Source organism: Cyprinus carpio, chromosome A15 (genome assembly GCF_018340385.1).
Source record: "Cyprinus carpio isolate SPL01 chromosome A15, ASM1834038v1, whole genome shotgun sequence".
Taxonomy (NCBI): Eukaryota; Metazoa; Chordata; class Actinopteri; order Cypriniformes; family Cyprinidae; genus Cyprinus; species Cyprinus carpio.
This window is the reverse complement of record NC_056586.1, coordinates 27397558-27409450: the sequence shown is the minus strand read 5'-3', so window position 1 is coordinate 27409450 and position 11893 is coordinate 27397558. Positions and strand designations below refer to the sequence as shown.

The following is an 11893-nucleotide window of genomic DNA, read 5'->3' as shown; positions in this document are numbered from 1 at the left end:
TTACTTCCTGTCATGTGCACACACTCTCAAGTGGCCAAGACCACTAGTGCAGGTATTGGGACAGGTGACAGACCCATTGTAAAGGAAATGCTATCCGTCCTAAATGCGCTGTGGACCGCAGTGAAGCTCCGCCCACTCACCTCATGATTCTGGTCATCGGCATCAAATGAAATGTAATGGTCCTTTTCATTAAACAATTTAAAGGGATTAAAGTGAATAAAGAACAAAGAAAAAATGGAGAATTAACTACAATTTATTGTAAAGTAATGCATTTAAAAATCTTTATTTTACTAAAAGGTTTCCAGGAATGTCAAGTAACCACATTTATTTAATTCATTCACAATTTGCACACATTCATCTTAATCTTTTACCTGATATACCTAATATATTACTCGTATTTATCAAATGAAAACCTATACATTTCCATGTTCTGCACAGCTTCTCATGTGCGTGGACTGTGCAGTACATCTGAGTGGTCTAAAATTCACTTTAGTCCTACTAACAGCCTCTAAAACACAGAAAGGATTCAATTTAAAGACTTTGAATTCATTCACACTGTTTATTTGTAAAAGAACATCTAAACAAGAAGAAAACATTCAGGAATGGCAAAAATAAGTTTATGGATCTGTGAAGAGGCAGTGACTTAACATAATATTTTACAATTTCAGAATAATCAAAAACCAGGCATTATTAACAAAAAATGAGTTCCTTAAAATCAAATGATTAAGTTCACTCTTTCAAAAATGTTTTTATATTTGGCCTTACGGCTTTAAGTCAAACCATTCACAGTGTTCTCATAAGCTTTAATTTTAGAACTGCAAAAGCAGCTCACAGATGTACAAGATGCATCCTTCCTCTGTTGGAGAACTTCCTCATTTTATGGACTTGCACAAATGGGTGATTGTTGTACATGCAGTTATATGAAATCAAACAGCATATTTATATAGAAAAAAAATTGCCATAATTTGATACAAATGTATCATTAGCCAGAAAAAAAAAATCAGGATGAGTTTTTTTTTTTTTAAGAGATGAAAGAAATGAAAAAATAAATAAATATTGTGAGTAAGATGCTCTTCCCTTTGCAAAGATGTTAGACTGTATTAACTCTTGAAAGGGAGGACCTATATTGATGTGCACAGACAAAAAAGAGATCCACACTGCTTGTGTAATGACATAGTTCAGCTGTGAGTGCAAAGGATAAAATCAAGATTAAGCTCCGGGAAACATGGAGAAAAAATCAATAAACAACAAAGCACCACAACATCTGTCATCAGTGTTTTAATGCTTCTGTTTCAGGCATTTTGATCAGAGGAGAGGACTGGATTTGCTTAGTTTATAATAGCATACATTTACTCCAAATTATGTTTGTAAATACAGCAAAAAAAAATAAAAAATTCAGTTTATCAGTCAAAAGGCATGCATGCTAAATAGTTTTATGATAAGTTATGTATATTAAACGGCTTTTTGGAATGCTTGATTCTAATTGGTCAGTCGCTGTATTATATGCTCAAGTATTTTGCATATTGACCTCTATAGGTGTACTGTCTCGTGTCACTCCATAGTCTCTTTTCTCACATAAAAAAATAATTGTAACTAAAATACATATTTTTTGTCCATTTTGTCCATTATTTTACTGTAAGTGGGATAATGTATATCTAGCTGATTGTTTTTGTAAAATAATCTGTAATCTGTTTTGTGATAATGGCCAACTGGTTGTATGGCATCCTTTATATAATCAGTTATATAATTTCAGTCGTCTTTATTTCATGTCATATGGCTTTCCCCATTATAAGCAGGCTCATGAAGAAAACCATAATGAAAAACAGCCACATGAAGAATCGGTCCAGAACCTTGGCGACCTTTTTCCACTCTCCGGTTCTTCTCGCTGTAGCTCTCTGATCGCGGTAACAGTTTGCGACATATTCAATATTCCTCATGAGATGCTGCTGCTCACACTTGCACTGCACTTTGAGCCCACCATCATGATCTCTGTATCCATCCTCTCCTCTTCCTGTGGCTTTTCCCGCCTCTGCCACCCCATCACCGCAATCCATGCTCATGAACACTCCCTCTTCCACAAGCCATAGTGACAGGTGGGGTGTTTTCCCAGTGAGCACGCCGGACTCATTATCTGAGACATGTCTTCTGTGTCACCTGGGAGCTTTGGAGACATGGCATCCTGACTTCTCTCAAATTTGAACACAAAGTCATCTTTCCCAGTTTGGCCGTTCATGTTGCAGTTGGATTCAGGCGGTTTTGGTGGTTCAGGGTCTGGTCTCTCTGGCTGTGAGGTCATGCAGTTCTCACCAACTTCATAGACAAAGCAAATCCTGGCCAGATACTGCAGGATGAATTTCTTGGCCCAGTCTGGGACGGGTTTGGCCTCAGGGCCACAGTGATGTATGTTCATAATAAAGATGGTGAGGGCAGTGGATGCAGTGATCATGGTCATTGTGGCTATGTAATACTTTCCTGTAAAACATAAGAGAAAGTTCAGAAACCTTTTGACTCAATGATATTGCCAATAAAAGATTATATTAGTTTGACAAGTTTAGAATTTTAAAAGTGAGTGAGTGACACTAAGTATGGTGGCTAAGTGTGATGTTCCATTTCTCATGGATTTCCAAACTGCATACTAAGGGTTCAGTGCCTTGCTTAAGGGCACCTCAGTCGTGGTATTGAAGGTGGAATAGAGCGCTAGTCATTCACTCCCCCACTTACAATCACTGCTAGAACCGAGATTTAAATTCGCAACCTTTGGGTTACAACTCTCTAACCATTAGGCCAAAACTTCCCCTTTATCAGTTAATGTTGCATTATATGTAGGCTCAGCTATTTTAGTAGTTAAATAGTCAAGAAAACATAAATCCCATTGGCAAATAATGAGATGGTTAAAAAAATTAATTGTGCCAAAGGTATGTTTACAAAGACTTTTTAGAGTCTTTTTGTTAGAAGCCAATACTTTCCATTCTGTATTAACTAACCAGAAATGTGGTTATGTATTTAATATTTATAAAATGCAACTGACATAACGTGAACCTTTAAACTTTGCCATATGAACAACCAGTCAGTATTCACACAGATAGCTGCACTATGTAAGCTGTATGATTTTAATTTATTAAAAATAACTGACTCAGAGTCATTTACTCCCACAATGTACAGCAATAACGAGTGTACAACTGATGTATGCTCAAAGGCTAGTTAACCCTCTGAAGTCGATTAACGCGTATACGCGTTTTGGGGTATTTTCTCCTGATAACCCCGAAAAGAACTTAAATTACACTTTCAGTTTTGATCGTACAGATAATGCACTGTGAAAGTCACGTGCCGAATAAATTGGTGTCTCACCAGAAGACGGCACCCACAGCTGAATCATATGCTTTCCAGTGCACTCAGTGTCCAAATTCACTCACTCATTTTTATTTACTCCTTCCAGTGAACTTTATTAGTGGCCTAATGTGGGGAATAGTGAATGAGGGTGTAGGGAGTGATTTCGATTTCGGATCTACATAAGAGCAAAACAAAACGAAATATTTAGCTTAATATAAAAAAAAAATAAAAAAAATATGCATATGCTCACTATTTATGCTATATAGTTTATGCTTTAAGGCTGACTTTATATTAAAGCTTTGTATTTACACAAACTTTAATCATATCTACTGTATATGTTTTTCAGCAGTTATGATTCACCTATAAGAGGTACATTCTCTGAGGGAGGCATGATCTCGGCTACCAACAGCTGAAACACGGTGAGTGCTAACATCACAGTGACCCCCAGTGACACCTTCTCTCCAGAGTCTGCAGGTAGATAGAAGCCCAGCGGAGCCAAGAAAGAGATCATCACACAGGGAATGAGCAAGTTGAACACATAAAACGAGGCCCTTCTCTTCAGTTTCAGAGTGTACGTCACGTCCGGATAAGGGTCTGCACAGCAGCCGTACAGAATGACATTCCTCTCGGCCGGCATTCCCAGCACCTCCCATTCCACGTTGTCCACCAAGTCTGCGAGATCTGCGCTCTCCATGGCGTTCAGAATGTCAAGCTGGTTGCCGTTGTAGGTCCATGACCCATAGGTCAGACGACACTGCTGGGCGTCAAAGGGGAAGAACGAGACGTCAACTTTACAGGAGCTTTTAGTGATGGCTGGAGCATCCCACATGATCTGGCCATCATGACGGACCACGACGTTAGTGTCCATGGTGCTGGTGAAGTGATCATCAGCGCTACAAGACATAGAATATTCTACAGTAAACGGTAGAGAAATTAGGGTCATTTTACAGTGGCCATAAAAAGTCCACACCCCTGTTAAAATTCCAGCTTTGTAAGATTCATCTAATCAATCCAAGTAAAAAAGATTCAAAATTCAAGTAACAAACAAATAAAAAAGAAGAATAGAAATTTAACCTGGTAGAACAAGTGTACATGTCTCTAAACTAAAGCATTCAGTATTTTTGATTAAGAGTCTATCAACTTAGCCCATCTTGATTAATCAATATTTTCCACTCTTCCTTACAAAAGATTAGCAGATTGATCATATTTCAGGGGGATCTTTTGTATACAGTCCTCTTCAAGTCATTTCACAGGTTTTTTCAATTAAATTTAATTCTGGAATTGGAACTGGTCCATTTTAAAACCTTCTTCTCCTGTTTGAGGTCATTATTGTGCTGAAAGATGCAGGCCTTCATCTTCAGATATTTCATGAACACCCACAGTTATTATTTTCCCCAAAGCACATCTAACATTTTACACCTCAAAAAGCTGCTGTTTTAACAGGATTGTGTGGTTTTTGTTTTGTTTTGTTTTTATAGCCACTGTAGAGTCATTAGGTTCCACTAAAATGGCAAAGAAAGTGGTTGAGAAAGAATCTAGATTAACATTTGCTTAAAGATTCATTTGATTCAAGTCACCGAACTGGTCTGAATGGTTTATTCATTCATTTGTCTAATTGAATCTAACTTAATGACTTTCTGATCTAGTCATAACAGTCAACAATTCAGTGAAAAATGACTTAAATTTGGATTTGTTAATGAGTAAATATTGACAGTATTTTTATTTTTGAGTTAACTATTAACTGACATGACAAAAACTATTCTGTTCTTGTCGTTCATTGGATTTAATTGAAATAGATGCTACAATAAAATACTAACATGGACAAATTTAATGATAGAGTGGTAGTCTGTTTGAAGCCAAGACCAATACAATATTGACTAATATATTCCAATAAGAGTGTACAATATCCTCCATATTCAGTGCAGGGGCAGCTATAGAATGATACTTAAATATTGCTCCATTTGATGTTTTATCTTTTTTTTTTTTTTATTTATTTATTTTTTCAATTTGAAATAAATTAATTGCCTAACAATATTACTTAGAGCCTTAAAAACAGGTGCATATGTTTCTATGAACATTCAATCATAAATGCTTGTGTTAAACTTGTGCCTCCATGAGGGGAAAAAAGAAAGAGCAAGCAAAAAAGGCAATCTCAATACCAGTCTGACCTGTTATATAGGACTATATCAGGTCTCCATACATAACTACCAGGTATACGGATGGTATCAAGCCCGTCATAGTTATCCTTATTCCAGGTGAGATATTTATCAATCCAGACTTGACGTATCCATAAATACGCCGTCAGAATCTGGTTACGCTCGTCCTGTAACAGAAGGGTACACACACTCAGCAATTTATACTGCTTGCCTTAGAGAGAAAATAAAACATCTTTAGGTGCATGGTTTAATATACAAGCAAATAAATTCAAATAAAGCTTTTGTTTGGCCAGTTTACAGAAAGATTTCATTTGAATGGCAGGCATCATTAACGACATTCAAAAAATCTTCACTTCAACACTAACTAGTTAGCCTCCTTAACTCGTCAAAATGGCTATTAAACTTTTTTTTTTATTATTATTGCATTTTTACAAGATATAACAAACCTTTTTTATCCAACCATACTCCAAAAATCATGTAAAATGCATTATTTTAGACACTATTTCTTTCCTTACTGACTTTTCCTAACTTATAACACAGTATTTGCGTTGCTTGCACATGTATCTGTGTTTGTTATCCAACAGAACAACAACATTTTCTCTACAGTGTCCTCATTGGAGCTCATTTTCTGGTAGGCTGTGGTTTTGTGTATCCTGTGGGAGATACCATGTCAATGATTTGGGAGAGGGTGATCTGTAGTGTGACGTTCAGAATGTCTTCTGTGTCCTCCACTGGCCTCAGCGCACTTGTGTAGTTTCTAAATAAATCATTGAGCAGTTTCTGGGCATAGATCCCATTGGCCCCCCAGCAAACTGGGAAAAAAGAAAAAAAGAAACAACTCTTTTCTGTTTGAATATTTTAAAATGAAAATTTTGTTCCTGTGATGGTGAAGCGAAATACTTTTATTCAGCAAGGATGCAAATCTGTCGAAAGGGACAGTAAAAACATTTATAATTTTTTTAATGGTTTTCTATTTCAAATTAAACCTTTTGGAACTTTTATTCATCAATTCATCAGTAAATAAATAAAACAAAAATAAGTTGCAACAGCACGGTTGTTTCTAACGCTGATAATCATAATAAATGTTTCTTGAGCAGCAAATCATTACATTATCATGTGACAATGAAGACTGGAGTAATGATGCTGAAAATTCAGCTTTTTATATCACAGGAATAAATTATTTTTAATGTGTATTTAAATATAAAACAGTTCTTCTAAATTGTAATATTTTTTCACAAGATTAATGATTTTACTGTATTTTTTTATAAAATAAATGCAGCCTTGATGAACATAAGAGACTTCTTAAAAAAAAAAAAAAAAAAAAACATTTAAAATTAGTCTTAATGTGATGTGGCGAGTTATTTGCATTTATTCATTTAACAGATGACGACTTACAAATGTTGGAATATAATAAAGCAAAGACAAGGCAAGATTCATCCTATGGTAAACCAAATCATAACTTTTCAGTTTTATTGTAATATTTTAGTTTTAATTATGTGGTTTTCTATTACTGAACAGCAATAGATCAGAGCCACCTGTCAATTAGAGCCACATGACAGCACATGTGTGATGGATAAAACATGTCCACATGACAGCACATGTATGATGGATAACACACGTCCACATGACAGATGGCTTAATCGGGAGGAGTGGAGGGATGAGATTTTGTGCTAGATTACCCATTTGAAGCTATACAACACAAGAGATTGAGTATATCTACCATTAAGCAGCTGGTCAGTATACCAATATTGAATATTCCCACTGTTATTGTCCATAATATACATATAATATATATATATATATATATATATATATATATATATATATATATATATATATATATATATATATATATATAATAGATAGATAAAGTTCATGAAACACACTGACACTTTGTGACAACATGCCCCAGTAGCAGAGAACATGGTGTCTCACTATACAGGGTACCCCAGTGCAGTGCATAAGAGGAAAATTATTATTTAAATAGGTACTGAAAACTATCTATCTGAAATTGAGTGATATAGACACGGGTCTAGACTTTGCCAGATGTACTGCTTTGTCATGTCAGTAAAGCTTTAAAAGAGATTTACAGAAAGGATTATCATGTTGGACTGACAATGTGATGTCAATACTCAGAAATAGATATATAGATGGAAATCATTGCATAAATGGCAAATAATGCACTTTCACTTCAATGCCACTTTTTACAGTTTGTTATACTTTTGACTAATTAGACTGTTTAAAATGAATATGCTTAGAATGTAAAGAAGGTTTAAGACCTATTACGGTCTAAAAATCAAACAATTGTGAACAGAAACTAATAACAGCACAGTGCCACATTGATATGTAATAAAGAAGAAAGCATTACCTGGCACAAACATCAAGCAGAAGGTAAAAAAGGCAAAATATTGCACATTCTTGGCAGTCATCTCGCAGTTCAGTAGATTGAAGCCCTGCAATGGGGAATTAAATGACAAGTGAATAGATGTTCGATTCATTGAAGATCTAGTCTCTCAACTCCAGATGACAGCTGCTATATGAAAAAAGTCAATAAAACACAGAGACACTAAACCTTTTAATCCTCCAAACAGAGCATGTGTGTAATCCAGCCTCTGTGCCTCACTCTATTTGACATAGTATTATGTTTTTGCTGCCATTGAGTTCACATTTATTTCTTATTATTAATATTATTTATTCATAAAAAGGCAGTTCATAAATGTTAAATAGTACATAATTGATTAAATAAATAATAATTAACAAAAATATATTTGACTATATATTACTAGTAATATTATGTCCGTCAATCTATTTTTTATGGATCTTTTTATAGCTGTGTTATATAATACAAATTGTTTTAAAGCAGCTTCACAGAAACAAACTGGAAAATAAGTGATGCAAAACTGTACCATGAAATGACATATTTTTGCTGTCAAAATGCTCTTAAGAAGACAAAAGTGTCATTATTTGGCAAATAAATAAATAAATAGATAAAGCTTCAAAACCCTGGCAATAGATTAATAATATATTTAATGCAATTGTCATACAAAAATTGATGAGACATAAGCTGACCCTCACAGAAATTCACCAATTTCCACATTATTTTGATTGCAAATACTGTTAGGGAAAGGCCTGAATAAAACCAACAGCTCATGTTTAGCAAGTTTAAATGAGGTGCTTTCAATCTTTGTCCACAGGCTGGCAGTATTCGCACATAATATATATATATTTTTACATGATCAAAGAAATAGATGTATTTGTAAATAGGTTTGCAAACTGGAGCTCATATTTGTATAATTAAATTAATGAGAAAGCAAATGTTAAAACATAATGAAAGCCAGCAAGGTCCAAACGAAGACAAGAGTGTTGTTTAGGGTTTGCCAGAGGCCATAACACTGATTTCACTGTCAAATTCTCTGGCTTGTGGTCAGGATTTAAGTGAATGAACAGCAGTGTTTGCCTCATCATACAACTGCAGCAGTCTCATGTTAGTCTACTTCATTTTACTTTCAAATCACACTGAGGCAAATGCAACACCATGCAACTCTGTGAGATGAGACGGATGAGATCAGATCTGGTTCAATGTCTCACTCACCGTAATATTTTTTTTTCTAGAGCTTTTCTAAGGGCTAGAGTTTTTATTTTTTATTCACAACCCTGAGATTCATTTTATTTTATTTTATTTTCCAGCTAAAAAGCGACTAATTCTGTTGTTCTGTTCTCTTGTGACTCCAGACATACAACAAAACCAAGACTGCTGCAAACTGTGCCAGAAATAGCTGAGGATTTTGAGGAGGGAACTGAATGTTTCTCATTTCTTCTGCTCTCACTAACAAGAGACTTGAAAATCAATACAAAAGAAAGTACATGAAAGCATGAAAATTGCTTCATAAGCGGCCACAAACTCATCTCCCCCCAAAAAACTGAACCTGAAACTAATGAGTTTCATGTTTTGTAATCGTGAGGTAAGTGTGTAAAGCACAGATTTGCATAAACGGTTCCTCCTTTTTATTAACGTGTGCAGAAAAGTACAAAGTCAGCATTTTATAGAAAACCTATAATACTGTGACAGTAGTTGTGTGAACTTATTCACACAGAAGTGGCACAGAATTTCTTTCTTGTGTTCAACAGTACATGATTTTTAATACTATTTGCTGCAGTGAGATTAAATATGCCACTGAACATCATAGTGAAAACAGGCTTTGCTTTACATGCAAAGTCAGACTCTTTTATTCATGCTTTATATCTGCAGATTATTTGGAATATCATGAATTAAACCTCATAGTTTAATATACTGTAGTTTGAATCAGTGACAGCTTTGCTTACATTTGTTGGTTATATTTACCTTTGAGTAACAAAGAAAAACACAATTTAATAGTCGGGAGCATTCACAAATAGGACTCAGTGATTTGAAACTTAAAGGGTTAGTTCACCCCAGAATGAATATTCTGTCATTAATTACTCACCCTCATGTCATTCAAATCCCGTAAGACCTTCGTTCATCTTCGGAACACACAAATTAAGATAGATTTTTGATGGAATCTGGAGGGCTATCTGACCCTCCATAGACAGCAATGCAACTGAAATGTTCCCAGACACAGAAACGTAGCAGGACATCGGTAAAACAGTCCATGTGACATTAAAATTAAAATTAAAAATTTATGCTAGAGCTTTTCTCAGAGCCAGAACCTGAAATTGCTAGATAATTTCACAAATAATTACAAAGAAACTGCAAGTAACAAATTTTCAAGTAGAAATGTTCAAGTAGAAAAAAAATGAAATAGGATTTTCTCGAAAAATGTACCCCAACAATCTTTATTTTAGTTACAACTTCGAAAATATTTGTCACTGTGCTCATCACGTCAATTGTAAACATAATATAAGATAATCAGTTACTTCAAAATTTTAAGTTAAAGTTTAAGAAGAACTGTCAGATTGTTATTTTGTAACTAATACATGCTAATTGCTCGTAACTTGAAATATTTGAGTAAACCACTGTAACTCATACATTTTGATTATCACTAAAAATGATCATGTAAATCTCAACATTTTAGTTAGTGCCCTTTTGAGTGCCATGACAAAGCATGCTGGGAAATAGAAATCCCCAGCCCCCCAGTCTCCCAGTTTTTGTAAAAATTTAAGTTCCTCAGAATTAAAAACAAACAAAAACAAGTTCATTAAATTCGAAACAATGAAAAAAACTCAGATGCCCTTTGTTGTGTCAGTTTTTGTGACCCCCCCCCCCCCCCCCCAAAAAAAAAAAAAAAAAAAAAAAGAGAGAGAAAGTTCCAAGCGCTTATAAAAGTTAATTTGTGTGATCTTGTTTGTTTAAGTATGGCCTACTCAAACCAATTAATTATTTGAAACATGTATAGTGTATTTCTATTTTTGATTATTTGAAACCTAACATTATTTATATTAATATTCTTTAAAAAAAATTATATATTTAATTTCTCTTTGAAATAAATACCACTTGGTATGATTTTTTGTTATATAATGTAAAAACTTTTATACTTTTTAAGATTTTATTTAAAAGATTTCCATTTATTTGTACATGTGATTAAAACAAATACCCCATATAAAAATACATATGTTCAGGTCCTATCCCATTTAAAGTATTACACATGATTTCTTGGGGGATCGTGATTTGGGGTTGAGGAAAGCGTGAACAGCTTCTGTAAACACTTCCTTCACCCCATCCTGGTTGAGCGCTGAACACTCCATGTACTTGCTGGCCTGGATTTGTCGGGCCAGTGCCACCCCCTGCTGCTGGGACACCACAGACAGGTTCTTCTCCTTGAGCTTCTTCAGCACCTCTGGATCATCCCTCAGATCCTTTTTAGTTCCCACCAGCAGGATGGGCACATTAGGACAGTGTTCTGACACCTCGGGGGTACCACTTTAGCTTGACGTTCTCATAGGATGAGGGGCTGGCGATGGAGAGAAACAGATGATGAAGACATTGGTCTGTGGGTAGGAGAGGGTCCGTAGGACGGTCGTACTCCTCCTGTCCCGCAGTGTCCCACAGGTTCAGACTGACGACTTTAGAGTTTACAGCGAGCTGTGCGCTGTAGTTGTCAAAAACCGTGGGGACGTATTCTTTAGGAAAGGCGTTGGTGGTGAAGGAAATCAGGAGGCAGGTCTTCCCAACGGCACCATCTCCAACCACAACCACACTTGATGTTCTGCATTGTTGTTTCTTCCTTCAACTTTCAATAACTGAAAGATACACAAGGACCAAATGTTGTTCTGTGACTTACATGCAGTACATGAGATATTAAGCAGAAACTAAATTCTAGATACACTATAAAAGTTTGGAATAATTACATATTTTAAAGAAGTCTGCTCACCAAGGCTACATTTATTGGATAAAAAATATAGTACAACAGTAATATTGCAAAATATCCCCC

General features: G+C 35.2%; 2 pseudogenes; both read right to left on the bottom strand.

Moving 5' to 3' along the window:
• Positions 1 to 1265: 1265 nt before the first annotated feature.
• LOC109108075 lies at positions 1266 to 7924 on the bottom strand (annotated as a pseudogene).
• A 3127-nt stretch (positions 7925 to 11051) lies between these two features.
• On the bottom strand, positions 11052 to 11674 carry LOC122147868 (annotated as a pseudogene).
• Positions 11675 to 11893: the final 219 nt, after the last annotated feature.